This window comes from Athene cunicularia, assembly GCF_003259725.1.
Source record: "Athene cunicularia isolate RWA chromosome Z unlocalized genomic scaffold, athCun1 chrZ_part1, whole genome shotgun sequence".
NCBI lineage: Eukaryota > Metazoa > Chordata > Aves > Strigiformes > Strigidae > Athene > Athene cunicularia.
Window position 1 is genome coordinate 6,993,231 of NW_020799142.1, and position 11,003 is coordinate 7,004,233.

Consider the following 11,003-nt stretch of genomic DNA (forward strand, 5'->3'; position numbering starts at 1 on the left):
CCCCCCCCCAAGCAACAACACTCTAGATAGGATCTGTCCTTGTTCCAGGAAGAAAAGACAGCATGAATATTGTTCAGAACAAATCAGCACCATTTGCAACTGCTTAAGAAATTATTCCTTTTAAACCAGCTCCAATCTTTTCCATTCACTTATTCAAGATAAAGCGGCATTACATCTGTTGAACAGGGAGAAACAAGGATTTCCTGGTTCATATATCCTACTACACAGAAGAAAGTGCTGCCAATCCCAGAATCTGCATTGTGGAATACTGTCAAAATTGGGAACCAAAATGTGGTCCAGGATACTCATATGGTGTTTCAATTATACAGATGATTCACTGATCTTTATCACAGCCGTATAGTCTGAAAAGGATCTCTGGATTGCAATGTCAATTCAGCACTTAGTTGCTACTGATGAATATGACCTTAGGTTGCTTGTTATCTAGCAAATCTATCTTCCAAGAAGTATATTCTTGTTCCTCAAAAGTCACTTGTAACTCTCACAAATGCTCTCAGGAGATGAGATGATGTCTCACAATTCCAGAAGAATCCCAGTTGGGCAAAGAAAAGAGTACATTGGCTGCAGCTGTCAGAGTCCTCTGCAAACTGGTGATTCAGGCTCATGTAAAATATGAACGTCCCTTATGTCATCATCATCATCAGGTATTTTCTCTGAATAGCTGCAGTATCATAGTAAAACCTTATGTGAACTACAGTGCAGATACTGCCTGCACTGAACAGGCAGTTTATTCAGACATAAATTTTGCAACTTTACCACCTTAAAACAACACTGAGCTCAGAGAAGTCAGAATAAGAGGAGCAAGTGAATTCTAAATCTGCCTGAAATCCTGGATCTGACAGCATCTTGAATCCTCATAGTTGAGTTCTTGAATGTTCTTGAATGTTCTGTTTATGAAGAATTTCACCCATTTTGGCTATCCAAACACCCGAAGATCCATACATTCACAAGTGCAGATAAGCAACTGAGTTTTGTAGCAGTACTGTTCTTTGTGGATTTGCATAAACACATCAAAGCCCTAAAAAATGCTGGAGGGTCTTACAAAGGAAGTACTAAGTGGTTTATGGGAGAGTTTTGACAAGAGATTAGGCATAACTGTAGAATCAAAAGTAGTAAAGACCACAACCTCTAATTGATAGATTCAAAGAGCCCATCACTAAAATACTTATGAAGCCACATTCTTCCCTGCAAGATGACTCAACTATCCATTTGCCTGCAAGTTAGTTAAGGCTTGCACAAATTCTCTAAAAATGTAGCAAGACCTTTTAAGCAGTTATTTCCATGCTAAGGGAAGTGAATCTAAGTCACATCTAAGTAAGATCTTTTAGGATCAGTTGGTGGTCTTACTAAAATACAGAAAATACTGTTGTATACTTGTGTATATATGGAAACCAAGAGTTCATATAACAAGCAATTCTACAGAATATCATTATGCTCTACTACAGAATCTAAAATTCAGATTTACACTAAACGAGAAATAGGATTTGGCGCTAATGTAACTGAGATTCACCTACTCACCTGAAAACTACAGCTGCTAAATCAGCCAGTCTCCAAAACTGAACTCAGAGGAAGGTACTTTAGCCCCAGAAATTATGACATATGTGCACTTTTCAGTTCAGAAATCTGAAAATCTTCAAGTCTAGAAAAAAGCAAGCATCGATTATTCTCTTATGAATGACGTAACAGTTCTGTCATCAGCTGCGCTGGCTCCAAATCACCACCTCTCTCAGCCAGGACAGGGCACCACAGAGTATTCCACAGGGTTTGAGTGAGTGATGCAAAAAAATTACTATCTCTTTCTAAATATACACTAAATTGAGTTTTCAAAGTGAGGAAGAGAATTACGTCCTTCACTATGTGGAATTATGGTCATGTAAATACCGCATTCATGATTTTTTTACTTTCTCAGTTTTAAGGAAGTAATTTCCCTTAAAGCAGATCATTTATTATGTGGCCATCCTGGAGGCCCATCTCTAGGAAAATTGTAATCTGCAAATATTTTTAAAAGATTCTGTAAGTGCTGTATTTTTCAAGCATCCTGTTTGGTTTAAACCACTCCATTTACGGGAAAAGAATCTTTGTGTCAATCATGGTGAAACCTGCATTTTTCACACTGCAGTTGGAAATCTAAAATCCAATTAGGAAACATTGTATTACACTATACCTGTAGTTAAAACATCGTTTCTACTTCCTCCCACATTACAGAAATCAATCTTAACATTTTTTCAAATTAGAAAAAATGTTTTTCTTAATTTGGATTACAAGATGTTTCAAGAGCCCAAATTACAGCAATTGACTGATACTGAAATATTTAAATACTTTCTTATGGAGGTTCTAACAACATTGAATTTATGATTAATCACACTGCACTATCCCCATAATTAAAGCAACAACTGGAATTGCAGGACGTCAGCAATATGTAAAAAGCAGCTCCATTAAGAAAGTCTACGAAAGGGCTTTTTCCTTTGCTTATTGAAACGGTGAAGAAACATAAAGGATGTAGTACCAATGAATGGACTCGAAGAAAACAAAATTAACTGAACCAATGGGAAAAAAAAATTACATATCCTATCAAGTTATGAATAAGATTAAATTAGACCAGAAGCACAAGTGAAACAATCAGTAATAAAACAGAACATGCACAATAGTGGGAAATCTGCCATTGATATATTTTGGAGCACTGAATGAACAAAGGTTCAACTTTAAATTGCACAGCTAGTAACTACTTCATTTTACCTCCTCTGTGCTTTGAAAATATTTTCTTAAGCAGAGCTACTCAAAGAAGTCTTCAAATACATTTGTTTTGAGTATCAATAACTTAAATGCTAACACCAAACCAAGGTTAAAATAATACATTCACATACAGATCAGGAGATTCTGTATGACATAACTTTCCATGAAAACTTACGATTGAGCAGAAAGATCGGGAATTAACAATTCCGTTTTTCAGTAATTTCAGAAACATGAAATCTGACCAGAAAAGCTTGCTTAACAAAGTAAGCTTAAAAGACACTCATCTTTTTTCTCTACTTCCTGCATAAAGGAAAAAAAACTCCACTTCTACTCCAAAGTGTGATTCCTTGGAGAAAATGAATATAAATATTTGCAATTACTAGGAAAAGCCCGCTGCAAATTGAATTTATGACTTTACAAGTGAAAATACAGCAGCTGAACTAACACAGTCAGGTTGAATGTTGATTTTTTTATAACTACCTCCTATCCGTAAATTGTATGGCAGAAATAGATTTTATTTCATGTTACTTATCTGTTCTACTTGAAATACCAATGGCAATGGAGGAAGTTCATAAATGTGAATACTCAGGAGGCTTAAACGCATCATCGAGAACAGTAAAATGAATGGTTACACATCTGCAGTCTGAACTTTGAGATGAATACAAGGAAATTGTGAATGTGCATTTTTCAAATGATTGCTCCCATTATTTTCCACTGACTCATAACTGCTGGCAGAAAGGAATAATACATTTTAATATAGTATAGAGATTCAACAATCACAAATACAGAGAGTATATGGGTATATATCCATCTCCTATGCCTACATAATAATAAAGCTATAGGTTGTCATCTGCTTTTAATACTAAAACACCAAATAATTTATAATGCAGAACTGTAAAACATATATAGAACACTGCATCAATCATGTATGAGTACTAGTGCTGTTTAACATTTCTGTAAAACCCCCATTAAACTTCGATTTGAGACGGAACCAAAGACTAATCGATCAAGTCATGGTTGCTTGGAACATTGAGAGACATAAGATGCTGTGCTATTTCATGTCAAGATTACTTGCAGTTCACTTAATTATTTCAAAGAATACTAGCAACCAAAATACAGTACACTCCACATTAAAGCTCGTGCTTATTCCTTTTCTTTAATTCAGGAAGCAACTACTAAATGACAATTGGGAGATCAAGTAACAATACTAATGTAAGCAAAGAAGGAGCAGAGCCTTGTGCAGCTATTCAGTAACATTATCAAATCAGAAGGAATTAACTATCTGAATATTAACAACATCTTGTTTTGCATTTTCACATTCTCTATCAAGCCTTATTACATACCATAAGCCATTAGTGAAGACAACCATCACAACCTGTTCTGTATGGAAAACATGCAAAAAAATGAAAATTCAACTGTTCTGTCTTAAATGGTGTCTGAAAGTATAAAGCCCGCATGTTGCCTAAAACCACTCCATATTAACGTAACACTGTGGTAAAGAAAAACCACGTGAGAAAGCATGTGTGGTACACACTGTCCTTGCATTTACTTAGGCAAGACTTCAGAGACATGCATTTTTAGGAGACTTAAACATAACATTCAGGAAATTAATGGTTACATATGATTTCAAATCAACTTGAAAGTGATACATACAAATATGCATAATATTTTCCTTTAACAACAGTTTACTCCAGGTACAATTTGAAAAGTACTGTGCCATAAAAGTGTTCACAACTTCTCAAGACTTTTGGCAAAGGTAATGAATATTCAACATCTGCAGGGCTGTTGCAAGTTCATGAACTGCAGAAATAAAAAAGATGCCTTCTTTTGGTAGCCTACTTCTTGTGTAAAAATCCAAAAATAACACACCATAGTAACAGCATCCATGAGGAACCAGATACCTGGCCCCGAAGTAAGTCAGAGAAGCAAAGGGCTTATGGCAACTACAACCGCTAATGTAGGCTCCAGCAGTTATGTTAGAATGAACTCAAGCATAGCAGAGCTCAGCCTTTCCAAACCATGCATTGGTTTGGGGTTAGGTGGGGAATTCTGTGTCAATGTCTTTAATAAAGCAGATGTGTCTCACTGAACTCTCATTTAAAGTCAGCAACTGAGGTCTCTCCTTTTTCCACTGAATCAATGGCAGCAGCACTGAAGCCAGTAGCACAGGGGCAACGATCCTTCACAAGATTCTGCCCTCAATACAATCAGTGCAATTAAATCATTGTATCTGACACCACAGTTTTGTGATGCAGTGCTCAAATCCTGGCTTTCGTTTGTCTCCTTAATGCCATGCATCACCCTTATTCATCTTATCTTCTGTGGTGGCACTGATAATAGAAAAATATGGACTTAATTTAATCAAGATAAATGTGGACTTAATTTAATAGGTATACCATTCCCACAAATCTTCCTAAACTGCTTTTTTCATTGAAGAATACATTTCATTTATAACTGTTGTTTCAATAAACCAAGTAATCTGAGATATCTTTGCTCAATATATTTCAAATGCTGAAAGCATCTTGTTAGGTCTTGTTGGGTTTTGGTTTTTTAATTATTATTTTTCGGATGAGAAAAAGGCATTGTTCAAACACTTCCCTGCATCTTTCCTTTCCTCATTTAAATTCCGCAACCCAAATTCAATAATCATACATTAGAATTTCAACACCTTGTAGTCCCATAGTGGTCTGTTCAAATACTTTCAGAAATATCCTGGGAAAGAACTAATGCCAAACAGTACTCTCTTAAGTTCATAAAATTTAAATGATGTATTTGAAGTCAGAAATTTAGAACTTGCCTCATTTACCTTTGCCTGCCAAAATATATATACTGCATTTAGTCCCATGATGATTTTTTGCTTCATGTGAGCTTTAATTATAAATTCAAGGGAAAACTCCTATATAAGTAACATTCCCTTCAAGGGTCACAATATGTCAAGTGTATCCACCATTTGTGTGAAGTCTATGCATTGCCTTGCTCATGTGTGGGAAGTCCGTTTTCTCCGCAACAAGGGCCTATTCTGTCCTCTATTTGCACTCTTTTTTTTCTCTTTTTAAATTTTTGGACAATCAACTCTACTGTCCCATCATTTCCACACTGAAATTCACTAGGACATTCAATGGCTAAACTCTAACAAACTGCAATACTTCATATTTCAAAGTGAAACTTCCCACTGATGCAAAGTGGGTTTTATTCATGGTCAGGATCTGGGGCACCAGTGGGTACCCAGCGTTGTACTTCCATCTTGTGTGTGACTCAGCCTTAGGCAAGGCACATCAGATCATGTATCTGAGCATATTGTGACCATGGACCAAAAAACCAAACCTTGAACTCAGAAATCACTCACAAGAGCTTACTCTCATTATCACTCAGATCCGATCACTTTCATTTGAGACTACTCGATAAATCACACAAATCTGACTGTATGCATATATCACAGGTACTTACTTTTAAAGTAAACAAATACTATTAAAAAGCATTTAACAATTTTACTTGCAAATATTAACTTTTTTAATAAATATCAACAGTATATTTGGCATGATTGACCATTAACAACTATTCAAGTATCTTTATTTTGAAAAAATTAAATTGAAGGACAAAAACTCAACAATTTTGTATACCTTATTCGCCAGATAGAGCCCATGATGTTTTTTGCAAAAAGTCTTAGAAGTGTAAACTACTGCAAATTTAAGCATTGTCAAACAAGAACTTTATATTTCAGTTAAATTTTGATGGAAACTGGAAAATTCAGTGAACAACAGCTAAATTATTCTTCAGAGATATCTATGCCCCTGAGATCAGAATGCAGTCTTCTGAAACTGTATTTTTTCATTAGCAAAATCAGAAATACACTGCAAGTACACGTCCACAGCTATTCAATGCTATCCAATACGATTTGTTTAATATGGGCAGCAGATACAACCCAACATCAGTGCTCAGTTGTACAGATATCAGTGCTCTTAACAAAAGTGTGGGATAAGATGATGGCAGAAATGCCACCTATAGAAGTAGTAATAGTTTTAAACTATTTCTAGTGTCTTCTGCCAGATTCCTAAAACCCTTTAGAAAAATTGAATTACATTTTTGAAATATTTAAAGAAATTAACATCACTACTTCAAAAACTACAATGTTACAAAATTTATGCATGGGACATTCATTTGCTTGTACTGATTTTGATAGAGTCCAACTAAAGGATCATACTTTAATGTTTTACAAAAGGATATCTACCTCATTCAGGGCACAACCAAACCTACTCAGAAATATCAGGTGGCTATTTCCATTTCTTGTTTTCCCCTATTCAGCATTTAGCTAGTCTAAATCTTATCTATTTTAGTCTGTCTAAGCTCTATAGTGAATGAAAGATCATTTATTTCTTTACTGCTTTTTTAAGGATGCTCATTGGTATTGTCCACGTTTCACAAACATTCATTAATTCATTCACAATCTGCATTACAAGATGAGAAAGCATTATTATCCCCATCCATAAATTGGAAAGAGACAAGGGACTTATGGGAAACCTCAGAAAAACAGAGCAGAAGTGCCAGGGTCAGGAACAACACATGACAGTACATGCATATCTATCCATATCTTCAGACTGTATTGATTGTTACCAGAAGTAGGAGACTGCTCTCACTGCAGTTCATTTCTTCTACCTACCAGACATCAAAAGGCTCAACATAGACAGCCTAAATGTTAAAGCATACAGTTTTTGTGGCTACATCCTATATAATGATTTGTGTGATATAAGGCCACCATCACAGAGGTAGAGAGACACAGGCTAGTCAATGTTGCCTTGTCCATATTCATTATAATAATATCTCTTCTTTTTGCAGTGTTTCATAGAATCACAGAAGAGCTGAGGTTGGAAATGACTTCTGAAGGTCATCTGGCCCAATCCCCATGCTCAAGCAATACCAGCTAGAGCCAGCTGCCCAGGACTATGTCCAGGTGGCTTTTGAGTATCACCAAGGATGGAGACTCCTCCAACTCTCTGGGCAACATGTGCCAATGCTTGGTCACCCTCGCAGTGAAAAAGTGTTTCCTGATGTTCAGAAGGAACCTCCTGCATCTCAGTTTGTGCCTGCTGCCTCTTTTGCTGTCCCTGGGCACCAATGGAAAGAGCCTGGCTCCATCTTCCTTGTATACTCCCTGAAGTTATTTATACACATTGAAGAGATCTCTGCCTGAGCCTCCCTTCTCCAGGCTGAACAGTCGCAGATCTCAGCCTTTTCTCATATGAAATGCTCCAATCTCTTAGTCATTTTTGTGGCCCTTTGTTGGACTCTCTCCAGTATGTTCATGTCCCCCTCGTACCAGGCAACCCAGCACTGGACAGAGTACTCCAGACGCGGCCTCACCAGTGCTGAGTAGAGGGGAAGGATCAACTGCCTTGAGGTCTATTTGGACATACCTTGAGAGTATGCTGGACATACTCTGCCCGGTGCCGTCCAGGATACCATTTACCATCTCACATTCACCCTGGCGTCCTTCAGAACTCCACATCCTTTTCTGCCAAGCTGCTTTACAGCTGGGTGATCCCAGCATATACTGGTGCATAGGGTTGTCCCTCCCCAGGTGCAGGGCTCTGTACTTCAGTGCACTAACCTGAGGTTACTGTCAGCCCACTTCTCCAGCCTGCTGAGGTCCCTCTGGTTGTCAGCATGACCCTCTGTCAAATCAGCTGCTCCTCCCAGTTTTGTGTCACCTGCAAACTTGCCGAGGGTGCACTCTGCCCCATCATCCAGATTAATGATGATGTTAAACAGGACTGGACCCAGATTTGACCCCTGCAATATGCTGTTAGTGAGTGGTTTCCAAGTAGATTTTGTTCCACTAGTCACAACCCTCTGGACCTGGCCATACAGCGAGTTTTCAGTCCACCTCACTGTCTGCTCATCCAGCTTATACATAAACAGCTTCTTGTGAGGATCTTATGGGAGACAGTGCCCAAGGCCCCACTGAAACCTAGGCAGACACCATCCACTGCTCTCCCCACCATCTACTAGGCTAGACATTTCATCACAGAAGTTTATCAAGTTGGTAAAGCATGATCTCCCCTCCATGCTGACTACTACTGATGATTTTCTTTTCCTTCATGTGCCTGGAAATAGTTTCCAGGTTTAGCTGCTCCAGCATCTTCCCAGGAATTGAGGTGAAGCTGACTGGCCTGTGGCTCCCTGGGTCCTTCTTGCCCTTCTTGAAGATGGAGGTGACATTTGATTTCCTCCAGTCTTCAGGTAATTTTCCCAGTCACCACCCGGACTGGTAAAACAGTTGAGAGTGGCCTCACAGTGCCAGCTCCCTCAGCACTCATGGGTGCTTCCCATCAGGGCCCATGGATTTATGTATGTCCAGTTTGCTCAAGTATTCCCTGTCCTGATCCTCTTCCACCAAGAGTACATCTTCCTTGCTCCAACCTTCACCCCCAAAGGTCAGTGTTATTAGTAAAGACTGAGGCAAAGAAGGTGTTCAGTACTTCCAGCTTTTCCATGTCCTGTGTAACCAGGTCCCTAGTATCGTTTCTTTAACTGGTTACCTATGGGCCTCCCAGCTCCATTAGCAAATGAGCCAAGGATATCTGCTAAGCATCCCTGACCATCATGAAACGTACTAAAAAGGAGAAGAGTGAGGACAGCATGAAGTGACTGTCCCATTTTTTAATTTAAAATCACCTGACTTTGTAACCATCACAAATCTTTTAACTATTGATGTAATTTCCAATTATGGCTTTTTTTTTCAAGGAGCCTCAACCAAAATAAGATGTCAAGTTCTCCGTTTCCAGCACACAACCAGCTATTTGCGTAGAGCATGGTCCCTAGCATTATGGAGGACCACTCAGGGGAATGAGGAAGATTAGGTATGCCACAGGAGATACACTCAGCCTCTAGCACCTTCAAACTGTGAAGGTGATGCAGCTGTTCAGGAAAAGGATGAATCTTTTTCATAATGAAAAACCTTAAGCACTGTTAGATCTCCATATTACAAAAAGATGTTGCTATTGACAATTCTGCTATTTCAGTTCCCTAAAATATTATATTCTCATTTTTTCATGTGGATAAGTGAAAAGAGTTAGATAATTTACTCAAGACCACCTGGTGCTACAACCAGGCTGCACTGGTATGTGCTTGCATTCTTGTGCTCAACTTGGTGAGCCAAGGCTGTTATTTTTCCTCAGAAAGGTGGCAACAACACTCATAAGAAACACCTTTTTAAAAAGAACTGTTTAAGGAAAGTTGAGGGAATATTTCATTTATTTCAGTTCAACCATTTATCTAGAAACAAATATTTTCTTGGCAGATAAGTGATCTGCAACATTCCACCAGGCTGAAAAGCTCAACTTCACCTTACTCCTCTACAGGGTGTCCCATGTCACAAAAACATATGCCTTGTTAAAGTTTATTTTGTATTCCTCCCTGTTTGTCAGTACTCCCTTTTATGTGAAATATTTTTGGGGCATGAAAAAAATTTCATGAATCTTTTAATATCCTAAATTCAATTTTCGGGCCATGTTTTCTCCCCTGTCTTTGTTAAAAAGCATGAAAATTGCATAGTAAAAGAACTCGGATAGTTGACAGATCTTTTCAGACTACATCCTTAAATACAGATCAGTTCTGCTGTTTTCTGCAATTTTGGTTGGCTGGTTAGTTGTTTTTTAATGAGGAAGGGAGTCTATTTCTGAATAAAAATATGAAAATCTGATGTGCAAATATACTTGTTGTTGTCAAACTTTACTCTTACAACATAATACCTTAATTAGAAGCACATTTCATTTACAAGTCTGTGGAATAACAATCTGACCAATAAAACAAAAATTACCTTTATGACATCCATTAAAAAACAAAACAAAAAAAACCCAGACAAAACCAACACGAAACCCTTAGTCGTGCAGGGCTCTTCCCTGAAACATTCAAAAACCATACATACACACTGCTTCTTAAAAATACATTCAAATCCTTTTAATAAAGTTGGACTGTGTTTTATACATGATAACCACCTTACCATCATTGCTGTTATTGTTCATATAATTCCACAATTTTTTTTATATAATTGTGCTCTAGATTAAATTATTTCATAAAGAACATTTTAAAATGCTGACTTTCTAAGATTGTTTCATCAACCTGGTCTTTCATCTGGATTTTAACACTTGCAAAAACGTGTGGCCTGGATCTAGAGGTTCTTTAAGGCTGAACTTAAACTTGGAATAGAGACTATAACATGAATTTTTGCAGTGGCAAATTGCCATTAGTCTCTC

The 11,003-nt window shown here is 37.7% G+C and overlaps 1 protein-coding gene across 1 annotated transcript in view; it reads right to left on the reverse strand.

Annotated features, from left to right (window-relative positions):
• SNCAIP (synuclein alpha interacting protein) overlaps positions 1 to 2,135 on the reverse strand; it is a 74,912-nt gene extending 72,777 nt beyond the window's left edge. Inside the window, 1 exon segment of the mRNA XM_026865531.1 lies at positions 1,537 to 2,135. The gene's annotated coding sequence lies outside the window, so the exon portion shown is untranslated.
• Positions 2,136 to 11,003: the final 8,868 nt, after the last annotated feature.